Consider the following 13,703-nt stretch of genomic DNA (forward strand, 5'->3'; position numbering starts at 1 on the left):
TTAGTGCAAGTTTGCATGCTTTTTTTTTTTTTTTTTACATCACATTGTGTCCTGCGTCCTGATCGCTGCAGACGATCTCCTCCGTGACGTCTCTCCTGTACAGTACAGAATCGCTACATCAATCGCTAGCAGTGTGACTCTGAAGTGCAGTACTGTATGTCCACGATGTCCACGGGTCAAAAAATAAAACTGGCTACTTGATTTCACCCATCGCTGGTTATTTTTAGAACATAACACCCGCGATAAACGAGGGACAGCTGAGAAATATAACATTTGAATCCCTTTTCTCTTTTGCTTTGAGGTGCGGGGGAAAAAACATCGACAAGTCGATGAACATCATTTACAGATATATTGGGTAAATGCCCAAGACATCTATAGAAATGTAAATCACCGCTTGATTCATTCATTTGCTTAACTAGTTTTGGACGTAAACAAGGCGCGAATAGGACACTGGAAACAAAGCTCCACACAGGAGTTTTTGCACCGGAAGTAGCATATGCTAACATAAACAATCACAAAGAAAGAACAATACAGAATCCACATCTGAACCAAAGAGTAAAACAGTGAAATGTGGATTAGTAAATATTAGGTCTCTCTCCTAAAAGTCTCTGTTATCTCACCCCAACCGGTCGCAGCAGATGGCCCCGCCCCTCCCTGAGCCTGGTTCTGCCGGAGGTTTCTTCCTGTTAAAAGGGAATTTTTCCTTCCCATTGTCGCCAAAGTGCTTGCTCATAGGGGGTCATATGATTGTTGGGTTTTTTCTCGGTATCTATGAAGCGCCTTGAGGCGACTTTTGTTGTGATTTGGCACTATATAAATAAAATTCAATTGGCTTGCATTGCGGTAAACTTAATGTGATAAATTAGGAATTAGTTCATTCCTCAAGTGAGAAATGAAAACGGGGGACTGTTAGGGACAAAAGAAATATTTTTTAATGTGTATCTGCTCATTAGATTGTTTTATGTACTTTAATAATGAAGGCTTGTAGAGCAAGGCCACCTTTGACTCACAAACTAAGTGCTCAGCCAGACTAAAAAACGTTGTAGTGCACAGGCATATTAATAAATCAGACACAGAAAAGAGGAACTTTCCATATAAGCAATGTTTGAAACTGTGTGTGACGTCTGAAGTACAGAAATAACACCATATAAGACACATGTTGAGATTCTGTTAAAGGATTTTTATATGTATTTTGCTCTATTGTAGTTAAAAATCCCTAGTTGTTTAGCTTCATTTAAAACTCCTGCATACATTGTGTTTTGACAAAAGCTTGCATGAGGAAGCTGCCACAGGAAACTTCACCTTTGCTGAGTTTGCTGAGATAAGCTTGACCAGTTCCTGTTGTGACAGTTTGAACATATATGTTTTATGCTTATCACCTTGTAAGGAGTTGTTTTGTACTCACAAGGGGTGGCGCCCTGAAATGTGCTACGTAAGAGCTGTCTATAAATAAAGAGAGAACCGATGTCTCGGCGCGTGTCTCTGTGGAGACATTGCCCATGTAGATCTACATGTCTGAGTCTGTCTTTCTTGCCTCCTGAGTTTCCTCTTAACATTTTTGGTCCTTCAAGCACAGGAGGGAAATATATCGAATAATTTGTTCGTGACTCCCTAACCTGAGGTCCACACTGCATCCTGACGTCGTGGGGATCCCGGCACCGTAAGACTGTCGACAGCCCTCCGAGAGGAGGATAAAAAACCTAGGACGTGAAATTCGGGTCTAGGTCAGTGACTTTAGCCCCGGGCCACGGCGGTGGGATCCAGTGAGCGGCCTCAACACTAGCCAGAGAACCCAGGAGGGGTAAGAAACAACTCCATTGTGAAATGTCTTGCGATAAGACAGAATAAAATAGGCCTGAAATAATAAAAAGAGTCTAGGCACATTCACCCGAGACTGAATGAATTGGATTGGTTGTTGAGATAGCCGAAAGTATCTCTGGAAAATTCTGGTGGTTTGACTCTCCACGGATAATAAGTACTTAGGCTAAGGAATAGCCGTGAAATATTCCTGGAAGTTAAATAACAGCTGCGCGTTCGAAACTGTGTGTGTCTCTGTGTGTGTCTATTTTGGAGAACTAAGTCACATTGTGGTCTTAGTGGACCAGACTAGTTCTGTGTCACAGTTTTCAGTTCATGACTTGGCGACAAAGGAAAAGGGTTGAGTTTTATCTCATAAAAGTCACATCGCTTCTGTTTAGCAGAAGTAGAAGGGCATGTGACCACCCCCTCCCGAGTCGAGCGTGCCAAGGGATTGAAAGCTGTATTTGTTGTACTTTGTGTATAAATTATATAAAATAAGAGAATAATAAATAAACAAGAGAATAATAACTAAATAAATAAACTTATTAACAATAAAATAGTAATTAAATACAGAAATGGGGAATCAAAATGGGAAATTAATAAAACATGAGCTATTTATTGAAAATATATGCCCCGGGGCAGGAAAAATAAGTGCTAATAGATGGAGAAATAAAAGTAAATTACCTAAAACTGAAAGGACGGGAGAATGTACCGAAGAAGCTATGATTAAATTAGAATCTATACTCAAAGAAGAAATACGTGTCACAAAAAAAAAAAAACTAAACGCGAAGAGGAGAAGAAAAAGTTGTTTGCAAAGTCTAAAAAGGGCTGGATACAGACCCAACTGAATTCATATAAATACAAGAGGAATAAAGTGTAATAAACAAAAGGTTAAATTAAATTAGAGCTTATCTTTAGGGTATTCTAACTAATAATAGGAAGGATAACACCCTGTAAATTGGTATTAACAAAAAACCCCAAAATTGAGTAGACAACCAAGCTGAATGAATAGAATAAATGAAAGCAGATAATTCACACAAAACATATTAAATAAATTAGAGAAATGCATAAAGGTATGTTAAGGCTGTGTCATTGTTCAGCCAAGGAAAGAGTGTGAAAAGGTAAATGTCTCCAGCTTGGGAAGGTGTGAAGCTGCAGATCACACCCTGATGCCTGATGGATACATAATAAAATATAAAATAATAAACTATTGTATATAAGTAGTATAGTAGTATATTGTAATATACTATTGCTGTTATAAAAAAGGACAAACAAAACAATAATAATGACATACTATTAATAAGAAGAGGCACCTCAGTCAGTTATGATGTGAGGTGGATAATTGTTAAAAGTAGTCTGGATCAAGCTTAAGGTTTGCTCAAACTCAGTACAATGATGTATGAGATGAAGAAAATAAAGAAAATACCAAATCTAATCAAGTGCATAGAGACACTTGACCTGCTTGTAAACTTGTCATCCTAGATAAGATTTTGTTAAGATGAAGAGCAAAACCTATACTAGCAACTAGTAAGCCAAACCCTGTATACAACAGCTGAAGCTACAGGTTTTGAGAAGCTGAATTAAATATGTGGACACTACCAAGCTAATGAGCAAGTTACACACTCTTTATTTTGTATTAATTTTTCTGTTTTTAAGAGCAGAAGCTGCATGATATTAAAAGCTCACACATGCAGCGGTCTGTGAGCTCAGCAGTTCTTTTTCTTTTTGTGTCCCAACTCATGAGAGTAAAGCATTCATGCCATTAGCAATTTGTTTTGTTTGTTTGTTTTGTTGGTTTGAAGAACAGATTTGTGATCATACTTGTGGATCACAGTGACAAGAAATGATTAGGCACATGGTTTACTGATGCCTAGTTTTCGAGCTGTGAGCTATGAGCTGTGAGCAATGCAAAGTTTTTTTCCCAACTTAGAAGTTTGATATATGTAACATGTGTGAGATATATGAATTCTTTTAAAACAAAATAGAAATTGTCCAAAATGCCTTAAGAAAATATGTAGTGCTGGATCTACAAAAGGAAAAAAAGAAGAAGCCTTCAGTAACTTGGAAATAGCCTTTCTACTTACATGTAGATGGAAGTGCAGGTTACATGAAAGCAGTTTTAACACATTAGACTCTGTTGTGTCAGGCCTGCCCACATGTGTGCAAACTGGTGCAGCTGCAGCAGAGGCAGTAAAAAAGTCAGCTGACATTGTTTTAGGACACACTTTGATCATCCAAGTACCCCACGCAGTGACTTCAATTTTAAATCTAAGCCAATTTGTCTTACCTGATACATGTGAGACAACTCTCAAATGTTGGACACTTATTGTCGTTATATGGAAAGTTCAACAAAGAGTTCGATTACTCTGGGGAAACAGGGAATGTGTGCCTGTGGTGTGTCTGTGACAGGAAATCGTGTGTGTAACAGGAACTACATGCCCATAAAAGGAGCTGACTGTGTCAAGGACGCAGACAGACAGAGAGACACACAGACAGCCAATATGTTTTTTAAGCAGTACACCACTTTGAAAATATGGCAGAATAGAGGCATGGTTACATCAACAGGACGCCCGGTACAACACGGAAATTTTCTGAAAACCTTATTAGATGTAATTACCTTACCAAAACAACTAGCCTTATGCAAATGTGCTGCACATCAAACAGACAAGTCAGACAAACCTAAAGGAAATAATTTTGCAGACGTAGCAGCTAAAGCAGCGGCGAAACAAAAAGTGGACACACTGGTGTTTGACACCTCCATGCAAATTCCACTGGATGTTTTAGGAGATGAACAAAAATCGGCGCCATTACTAGAGCAAAAGAAATGGTTGAGGTGCGGAGCAATTCTACAGGATGATCTGCTGATATGTGATGGGAAACCAATACTACTGAAGTCTTTACAAAACGGTAGCTCTTGTGACACATGGAGTTACTCATGTGTCAACAGGAGGGAGTATAATTAATTAGTTAAAAACACTTCTATACATTAAATTTCGAAACTTCGGCAAAAGAATTTATAAGAACATGCATGATCTGTCAAAAGCATAACACTCAAGGGAACTTAAGACCAAAGAGAGGTCATTTCCCTACTCCATCACATCCTTTTCATACCATTCACATGGACTTCATAGAATTGAACGAATGTCAAGGGTCAAAATATGCGTTGGTCATAATTGACGTGTTTTCTAGATGGCCAGAAATATACCCAGTAAAGAGAGCGGATGCTATATCAGTAGCGAAGTGTTTATGTAATCATTTCATTCCAACCTACGGCATCCCAAGTTTGATCCAATCAGATAATGTCACACACTTCGTGAATGAAGTCATACAAAATGTATCACAAGTTCTAGGTTTCACATTAAAAAACCATTGTGCTTACCATCCACAGAGTGCAGGATTGGTAGAAAGAAATAATGGTACAATTAAACAAAGGTTAAGGAAAGTAATGGAAGAAACTGAGAGTGAAACTTTGGATGAGAATATCAAAGGGAAGTGGCCCTATGTCACCTTTTGAAATAATACATGGGAGACCTTTCCCTTTGCCAATAACAAGCGAACCACTTTTGAAGTCTGCCAGAGAAATGACGATAGCAGACTGGATGGCCCAACTTTTTCAGAACAAAGAAATTGTATTGAGCAATAAACTGCCAGACGATGTGTCTCCAATCTCTTGCAGGCTGCAACCTGGTGACTGGATCCTGGTCCAAGAGCTGAACAGGAAGTCCTGGAGTGAGCCGAGGTGGAAAGGGCCATATCAAGTCTTGATTGTGACCCCCACTGCTTGTAAAATAGCAGAGCGCCCGTCGTGGATCCACCAAAGCCACTGTAAAAAAGTGAGTGACAGCTTGGCCTAGAGACGCCGACGCCCCTACTCTCTGGTAATCTGAAAGGTGGAGGAAGGGCTGATCGGGTATATCCCGCCCTTTTGCTTCTTCCCTTTAGTCTACTTATCAGAGGGGTTAGGTGCGCCAGGTCGACATGAGGAAGCTGTCCCTCGCAGCACTTGCTCTTGCTGTGCTAGTCACAGCATGTCTTCTATGGCTCCGCCCGGATTTGACACAGCACCAGAAGAGAGCTTGGACACATGATAACTCACACCTGAGAGAGATGACATTGGATCATATCCACCCCTCGATGAACAACGCATGGTACAGATATGTATATAATCGAACTGCAGAAAGGAACTGTTACATCTGCTCACACATGCCTGCGACCTCAGTTCACGCAAGTATCTATGGCAAAACACCAAACCCCACTCAGAGTATGTGTATCATGTTTAAAGCACTAACAGGACATTGCAGCGACAGAGACATGGTGTTGTTGAAGGCAGCTACAGCCTCACAGATGGACTACAATCTCCCTGCTTGTGAGAACTTGACCATCAATCGCCAGAGAAGACGTGATTGTGTGCAGAATTTTACAACAACAAACTTCACCTGTGATGAAAAAATTGGGTGAACATTGCTGTATCAAACAAAAAGGAATGTGCGCACCGATTCTCATCTCTGACCACACTTTCAAAGTGACTGCAACTACCGAGGACAACAGACGAAAGAGGGATGTGATTGATGTAAAACCACATGATGCAGTCTGGGGCAGTGATGTGCCTGAAGAATTCAAACATTGGTCCAAAGGAACCAAAGTGCTTTTGGCCCTGTTCCCCTGGGTGGGACCAGCAAAGAATACGTTACGCTTAGAAACATTAGACTATCGTTTTGGTATGTTTTTGAATGCTTCTTGTAAAATAAATAAAGCACAAAATGAAGAGATAGATGCACTCAGAATTTCAATAATACAACACAGAGTCGCCTTAGATATGCTGTTGACGGAAAAAGGCGGGTTATGTGTTCTGTTTAACACCACTTGTTGTACCTTCATTCCAGACAATGTACATTCTAGCAACATGACAGATGCATTAAAAGTTTTAAAACGACTTCAGAATGTGCAGTCAAAGGAATATGTAGACGGAGGTACAGATTGGTTGAAATGGTTGCTAAGTGGCTCGTGGATTGTTTTACTGTATAAAGGTTTAATACTCATAGGACTCCTGTTTACACTGTTCTGTAAGTTTTCTACATGTGTTCTCCCATGTCTCAGGAAGATGATTTCTAAAATGATTTCCACATCATTGACAGCTTATGTTTCTGTACCAATGGATGACAAAAACGATCTGAGTAATAGTGAGGATAACTTTGAAGACGAAAATGTTTATGTGTAGAAAGAAAAATCTTAAAGACGACCTGTAAAGCTAGATTGCAATATAAGTAACACATAATGATGACATGTTTGAAAATGCTAGTAGCAAGAGAACATGTTCTGAAATTAAGTGTGAAACGTGTTTAAATGAGCTAAAACAGGAGGGAATGTTAAAGGATTTTTATATGTATTTTGCTCTATTGTAGTTAAAAATCCCTAGTTGTTTAGCTTCATTTAAAACTCCTGCATACATTGTGTTTTGACAAAAGCTTGCATGAGGAAGCTGCCACAGGAAACTTCACCTTTGCTGAGTTTGCTGAGATAAGCTTGACCAGTTCCTGTTGTGACAGTTTGAACATATATGTTTTATGCTTATCACCTTGTAAGGAGTTGTTTTGTACTCACAAGGGGTGGCGCACTGAAATGTGCTACGTAAGAGCTGTCTATAAATAAAGAGAGAACCGATGTCTCGGCGCGTGTCTCTGTGGAGACATTGCCCATGTAGATCTACATGTCTGAGTCTGTCTTTCTTGCCTCCTGAGTTTCCTCTTAACAGATTCTAATGTTAGAGATCCTGCAACTGGCGTTTGGGCTGTGCAGGGGTCTCTCTCTTCCGGGAGATGATTGAATAAAAACAAATATAAATATTTTAACACACTATGAGTCGGTTTTCTCTGTTCTATCATGGGGACAAAAGAATCGGGGTTTAATACTTTGCTCCTGTTTTCCTCCAGTACCACCTCGTATCACATACCCTTACCGATCGTGCTCTTTTTAATAATTTACTATTTTACATGGAAAAACCTCAGTCACTTGGACCAGTGTTTGTTATTCCATAACTTTATTTTGAATGTGAAAAGTTTACCAATGCCCTATATAACTCATACATTTTGCTTTGGTTCTGACTATTTTCCTTCTATCAAATTTAATTGACTTCTACAGTGGCCAGCTTTGGTTAATGGTAACATCAATAATATCGAAAACTTTCTCCCCTTTAGCATTTTCCCAACAATATAATATAATACCATAATCTAAACCCAGTCAATAAAACAGAATTTTCTTAAAGCAAACGTCAGCAACCCAAAATCAGCAGCCGAAAGATTAAGTCTGCAGCTCCACACTCATGTGAACCTTTCAGTCTCCCCTCCGTTCTCTCTTCTCCTCCTGCCCCTGGCAAAAGCAAAACAAAACAAAGCAAAGCATCCACCCTTCTCTTGCCGGCATGGTGAATTGTTTGCCAACATTTACTCTCTCCATTGAAATAAGAAAACAACGCAAACCTAACTGTCAGAATTAGCCCATCACTAAAACAACAACCCCAAAAATCTTACTCACAGAAAGGTTTTTCTTACTAATCTAACAATATGTTGTGGGAATTAGAACTTTCCGGGCCATAAAAGTTTTGCCCTACTCCTGCTTAACTAATACTTACATGGTCTGAAATCACTCCCTCTGTTCATTTTCCCCACATCATATTTCCGTGGTTTCCCTCAGGTGCTTCAGCGTCCTGACAGTCTGAGGTCAACTGACATAGTTTCACCTGCTAAATACACAGAAAATCTTGTTGAAACCCGCACAGTTTGCACAACAGTAATATTCCCATTAAGCCCTTTCTAAACACATTATAACAATGTATCATCACTAAATCATAAATTTCTCCTCCAGATCTGCACTACTGCACTTAGTCCCAGACCTGACCACTTTATTTAATTATCCTGTATTTTACCAAGCAGTTCTGCTCACCCAGTTACAGACATGTTTCTTTCAGTGCAAACTTCACTCATACAGCCAGAAAGGAAACTTCAGTTCTTCTTCTTTCTTTTTTTAATCTTTTCCTGTCCCCACTCATTTACTTATTTGCATACTGAGTCATATCTGAAGAAGTTGCCTTGACAAGAGAAATGAATATTTAAAACATTACCACATGATTAAATAATTTTTATTTTCTTTCTACATCAATCACTTCTTTTGGTCAAACGGCACAAGAGCACTTCCAGTTCACTATTTTAAAACTACTTTAAGCTTTTAATCACTGGTTTATCTTTTTCCTTTTCACAAAAGTCACTCTATTGTCATGCAGCTCCCCTGAGTTATTCCTCAACTTCAGGCTTTAAGTGTGTTAAATCTCCACCATTTAGCATTTATGTCATGTATTCGCATTCATCAGTGTAAGCATGTCTTCGTTGCATGCATGTAATACATGCAATATTGAGTGTAAGCTGGTCTTCATTGCCTCCATGTGTTTTTCTAGTTACATTAATTCCTGGTTCTTTGCGCTGAGCTCTGGATTCAAACTGTCTCGCCCCTGATTCTGTCCAAAAATTATTTCACATGTGGCAATTTGTATATATATATGTATATATATATATATACATATATATATATATATATATATATATATATGTGCTTTCTATTTTTCTATTCATTTATTTATTATTAGTTTATTTATTTCTTTATCTCTTTCTCTCTTATTTTTTATTTACCTTTCTGTTGTGATGCTCTGGACCCTTCTCAACGTCCACCAGTTCAGCCTCAATTTTCAACCCAATTTTCCTTTATTCTCACTTCAACTTGTCCAGCCTTCACCTCTCACTGGTCCTTGTCCCTCTTGTCACAGTTTCCTGTGTGGCCTCCCAAATCAACCACAGGCCCAAATCAGCTGTTTCTTCTTCTCTGTTTATTCCCTCTTCATCTTTACAGTCTTTTCTTGGCGGTTAACTCCCAGCATGGCAAATATGAAACTCAGAGAGTCCTGTCCAGTGCTTTCACAGTCACGGCAATGGTCAAAGCGCATGTTCCCATGCACAATGGTATTCATACATGCTGCTGGACCCTTCAGCGTTTTAGGTCAGTCGTACTGTCTTTTGCCTGCTGTTAATTCTTCAAGTCCATGGTGTTGTTCTGTCTGTTGTCTGTCTTCATCGGGAGATTGACTGTCCTTTAAGCTTCTTCTCAGGATAGGGACAGGATGAGAGGTGAAGCGGTGAAATTTTAAGCCAAAGCCTGGCCTGTTTTCGTCCCAATTATGTTACTCTATCATTTATTCTTCCAGGGGGTTGAGCAAGTCCATGGGCACCAACATACTAAGACATTTATTTAATATCATTTTCATTACTATTTCTTAGCACTGTCATTCACTAATTCCTCTGTTTTCATTTTGAAATGTCTCTCACAAGCTCACAAACACAAACCGCCCGTGTCGCCCGTATCAATAAACGCCCCTTTAAGGGCTTTGGCCCACTAGCGCTCCAAAGCCCGTTATTCAAAGAGAGTAAATCGTTTGGGAGGATTTGAGGGTGGATGTTCCAGTTTAAACTCCACACCAGTTGGTGGCGGTAATGCACCATTTTGTTGTTTGACAACCGCCAATAAACGATATAAAGAAGAAGGAGGGGGCGGAGCAAAGTACGAACGTTCCACGAGAGGAGGTGTTTGTACAGAGAGCTGCTTTTTCATTCAAAGAGAATAAAGTAGTACCAACGATTGGATCGATATCTGCATCGATCTGCCCACCCTTGTCTCCTGGATCGTAGCTGAGATCAGCGTGAACCACGTGGGTCTCTGCTCCCTGATCTGTTTCCTGTGTTTGGAAAGAGTTCCAGCTTCATCACGGAGTTTCTCTCGGTTTGTGGGCTCATCTAAAGGTAAGCACCGAGCTAACTTTACTGTGAGTTCAGTTCATGTTGAGTTTAGCTCCTGAATGAGGTCTTCTGCTGCTCTCCTCGGTGTCTGTCCACAGTTTATTGTGAACACGTTGAGAGAAGAGTGAGAGAGTGTTTGGAGAAAAACACCAACTAATCATTAGCTCAGCATGCTGGGAGAAGTTGAGCGTTTGCTGGCAGGAAGTTGGAGCAGAAAAGTCTTTTCATTGTCCCTGCAGCTGTTTTTCTGCCTGCACCAAACCTTTACAGCCTCATTTCTATTTGAAGTGATAACAGGAAATGGATGAGAGCGATCTGCTGTAGTATCAGGGTCACAATAAACTTTATTGTCCAGCTGCTGTGGATGAACACATGAGAGGAAGTGAACTCCTACAAAGTCTCATTTTAATGAGTCTGGCTGCTGTAAAGTGATGCACAGGAAGATGTTAACAAAAATGAAACAGAGATGAAAGTAAACAGTGTTCATATTTGAAAGCACAGAGAATAAAAATATATTGTGGTGGTTAATGTGCAGGAGAGTGTGAAGAATGCAATGTCTTCCTGTGTCAAACACAGCTGCAGTCAAAGCAGGAAGGAAAGCACTGAAACCACTGATCAAGGCTCATTAATCAAAGACTGCTGATCAATGGCCATGAGTACCATTCACAGAGAGTTGGAGAGTCGCTGCAATCACAGCATTTGATCAATGATCATGAGAATTTGCATATTAATGCTCAAATAACTGACCTCCCAGCCCATTGTTCCTTCAGTGGTTCTAGTTTCAGTCATTATGCAAATGTACTGTCGAAGATTGGGGAAACCTGCAGTCAGGTGAGACTGAAGAAGTCACTTGGATGAGTGACGAAACGTTTCTCCAACTGAAAACGCTACGTCCAGATGAACAGAATCAAACTTTGGGGAATGGTGGAGGTAAATGGCCTGTATTTATATAGCGCTTTTCTAGTCCCTAAGGACCCCAAAGCGCTTTACATATCCAGTCATTCACCCATTCACGCACACATTCACACACTGGTGATGGCAAGCTACGTTGTAGCCACAGCCACCCTGGGGCACACTGACAGAGGCGAGGCTGCCGGACAGTGGCGCCACCGGGCCCTCTGACCACCACCAGTAGGCAACGGGTGAAGTGTCTTGCCCAAGGACACAACGACCGAGACTGTCCAAGCCGGGTCTCGAACCGGCAACCTTCTGATTACAAGGCGAACTCCAAACTCTTGAGCCACGATCGCCCCATGGTGGGACTGGGGGGCTGAAGGTGTGGAAAGTGTGGGGTGGGGGAGTTAACAGGTCTGTCCCTGTTTGTGGAAACCACAGGAGGAGCTGTTCAGGCCGTTCGCTGGGTGTGAATTGTTGATGGAGTCTTTAAACTTGTAGTTGCTGTTTTCCAGACTGAAGCAGAGTCGTTAGCTGAAAATTTCTCAGGCTCAAAGTGTATAAACCCCAATCCACCTTTAACATGGTCCTTCTCCCAAACCTTCAAATATGACTTTCTGGCCCTGTCATAGTAAAGGGCTGCTTAGAATATTAGAGCCAATGTCACAAAGTTCCTCCTGAAGTATAAGTGAGTGAGAGAGTTCCCTCACTTTGCAGCACAACACGTCTCACAAGATTTCTACAACCAGTCAGAGTGAAATTTGTACTTTGTGTTGTCAGATGAACATATGAACACTTTGACTCTTCAGTGCAGTGTGGAGCCTAACAAAGATCTGTTTTGTGTCCCAGCTGATCAGCAGGAGGAGAAGAGTCTGACGGAGCAGCAGAGGAACATTTTCAGCCATCTGGACTCAGCTGAGTCACTACAGAGGAAACAATGAGCTCAACACAGAAGGTGAGGAAAATATCACAGTTTCACCAAATAATCAGTCACGTCTAAAACTCATACTCTCAAACTGTTATATGACTGTGTTGTATTTTATTATATACTATGTATTTTCAAATTATGTTTACAAACATTAAGAAGTCACAAGCTATTATCATTAGTAGTAGTTTTATTAATTCAATTTTCAATTCAAATCAAATCAAATCACTTTTATTGTCACGTCACATGTGCAGGTACACTGGTACAGTACATGCGAGTGAAATTCTTGTGTGCGAGCTTCTCAAGCAACAGAGTTGTGCAAAAATACAATAACGTAAAACAAGCAAAAATATAAGAATGGCTAAATCTGAAAGTAATAAATATATGTACAATATATAAGAGTATATGCATTACTGGATGTGTATACTAAATATGTTTTTCTACGTGTGTGTGTGTGTGTGTGTATATACATATTTTACAAATGAAATAGAGTAAACAATAAAATAAGATATATAAAATATAGAGGTTGGTATGTGCAAAACAGTGGCATTAATGTACAGTATGGAGTGCATAATGTTGAAGTTCCAGTAGTGAGGGTGAGGTGTCTATGACGTGTTCAGCAGTCTGATGGCCTGATGGAAAAAGCTGTCTCTCAGTCTGCTGGTACGGGACCGGATGCTGCAGAAGCTCCTTCCTGATGGAAGTAGTCTGAACAGTTTGTGGCTGGGGTGACTGGAGTCCTTGATGATCCTCCCCGCTTTCCTCAGGCACCGCTTCCTGTAGATGTCTTGGAGGGAGAGAAGCTCACCTCCAATTATCCGTTCAGCACACCGCACTACTCTCTGGAGAGCTTTGCGGTTGTAAGCGGTGCTGTTGCCATACCAGGTGGTGATGCATCCAATGAAGATGCTCTCAATGGCACAGCGATAGAAGGTCCTGAGGATGCGGGGGCTCATGCCGAATCTTTTCAGTCTCCTGAGAAAGAAGAGGCGCTGCTGCGCCTTCTTCACTGTTTTGTTTATGTGTACTGACCATGTGAGATCCTCAGCCAGATGTACACCAAGGAAGCGGAAGCTGCTCACTCTCTCCACAGCGGCGCCGTTGATGGTGATGGGGGTGTGTACTTCCCTGCACCTCCGGAAGTCCACTATCAACTCCTTTGTCTTTGCGACGTTGAGGGTGAGATGGTTGTCTTGACACCAGTGGGTCAGGGTGCTGACCTCCTCCCTGTAGGCCGTCTCATCACC

This window comes from Oreochromis niloticus, linkage group LG9, assembly GCF_001858045.2.
Source record: "Oreochromis niloticus isolate F11D_XX linkage group LG9, O_niloticus_UMD_NMBU, whole genome shotgun sequence".
Classification (NCBI taxonomy): domain Eukaryota; kingdom Metazoa; phylum Chordata; class Actinopteri; order Cichliformes; family Cichlidae; genus Oreochromis; species Oreochromis niloticus.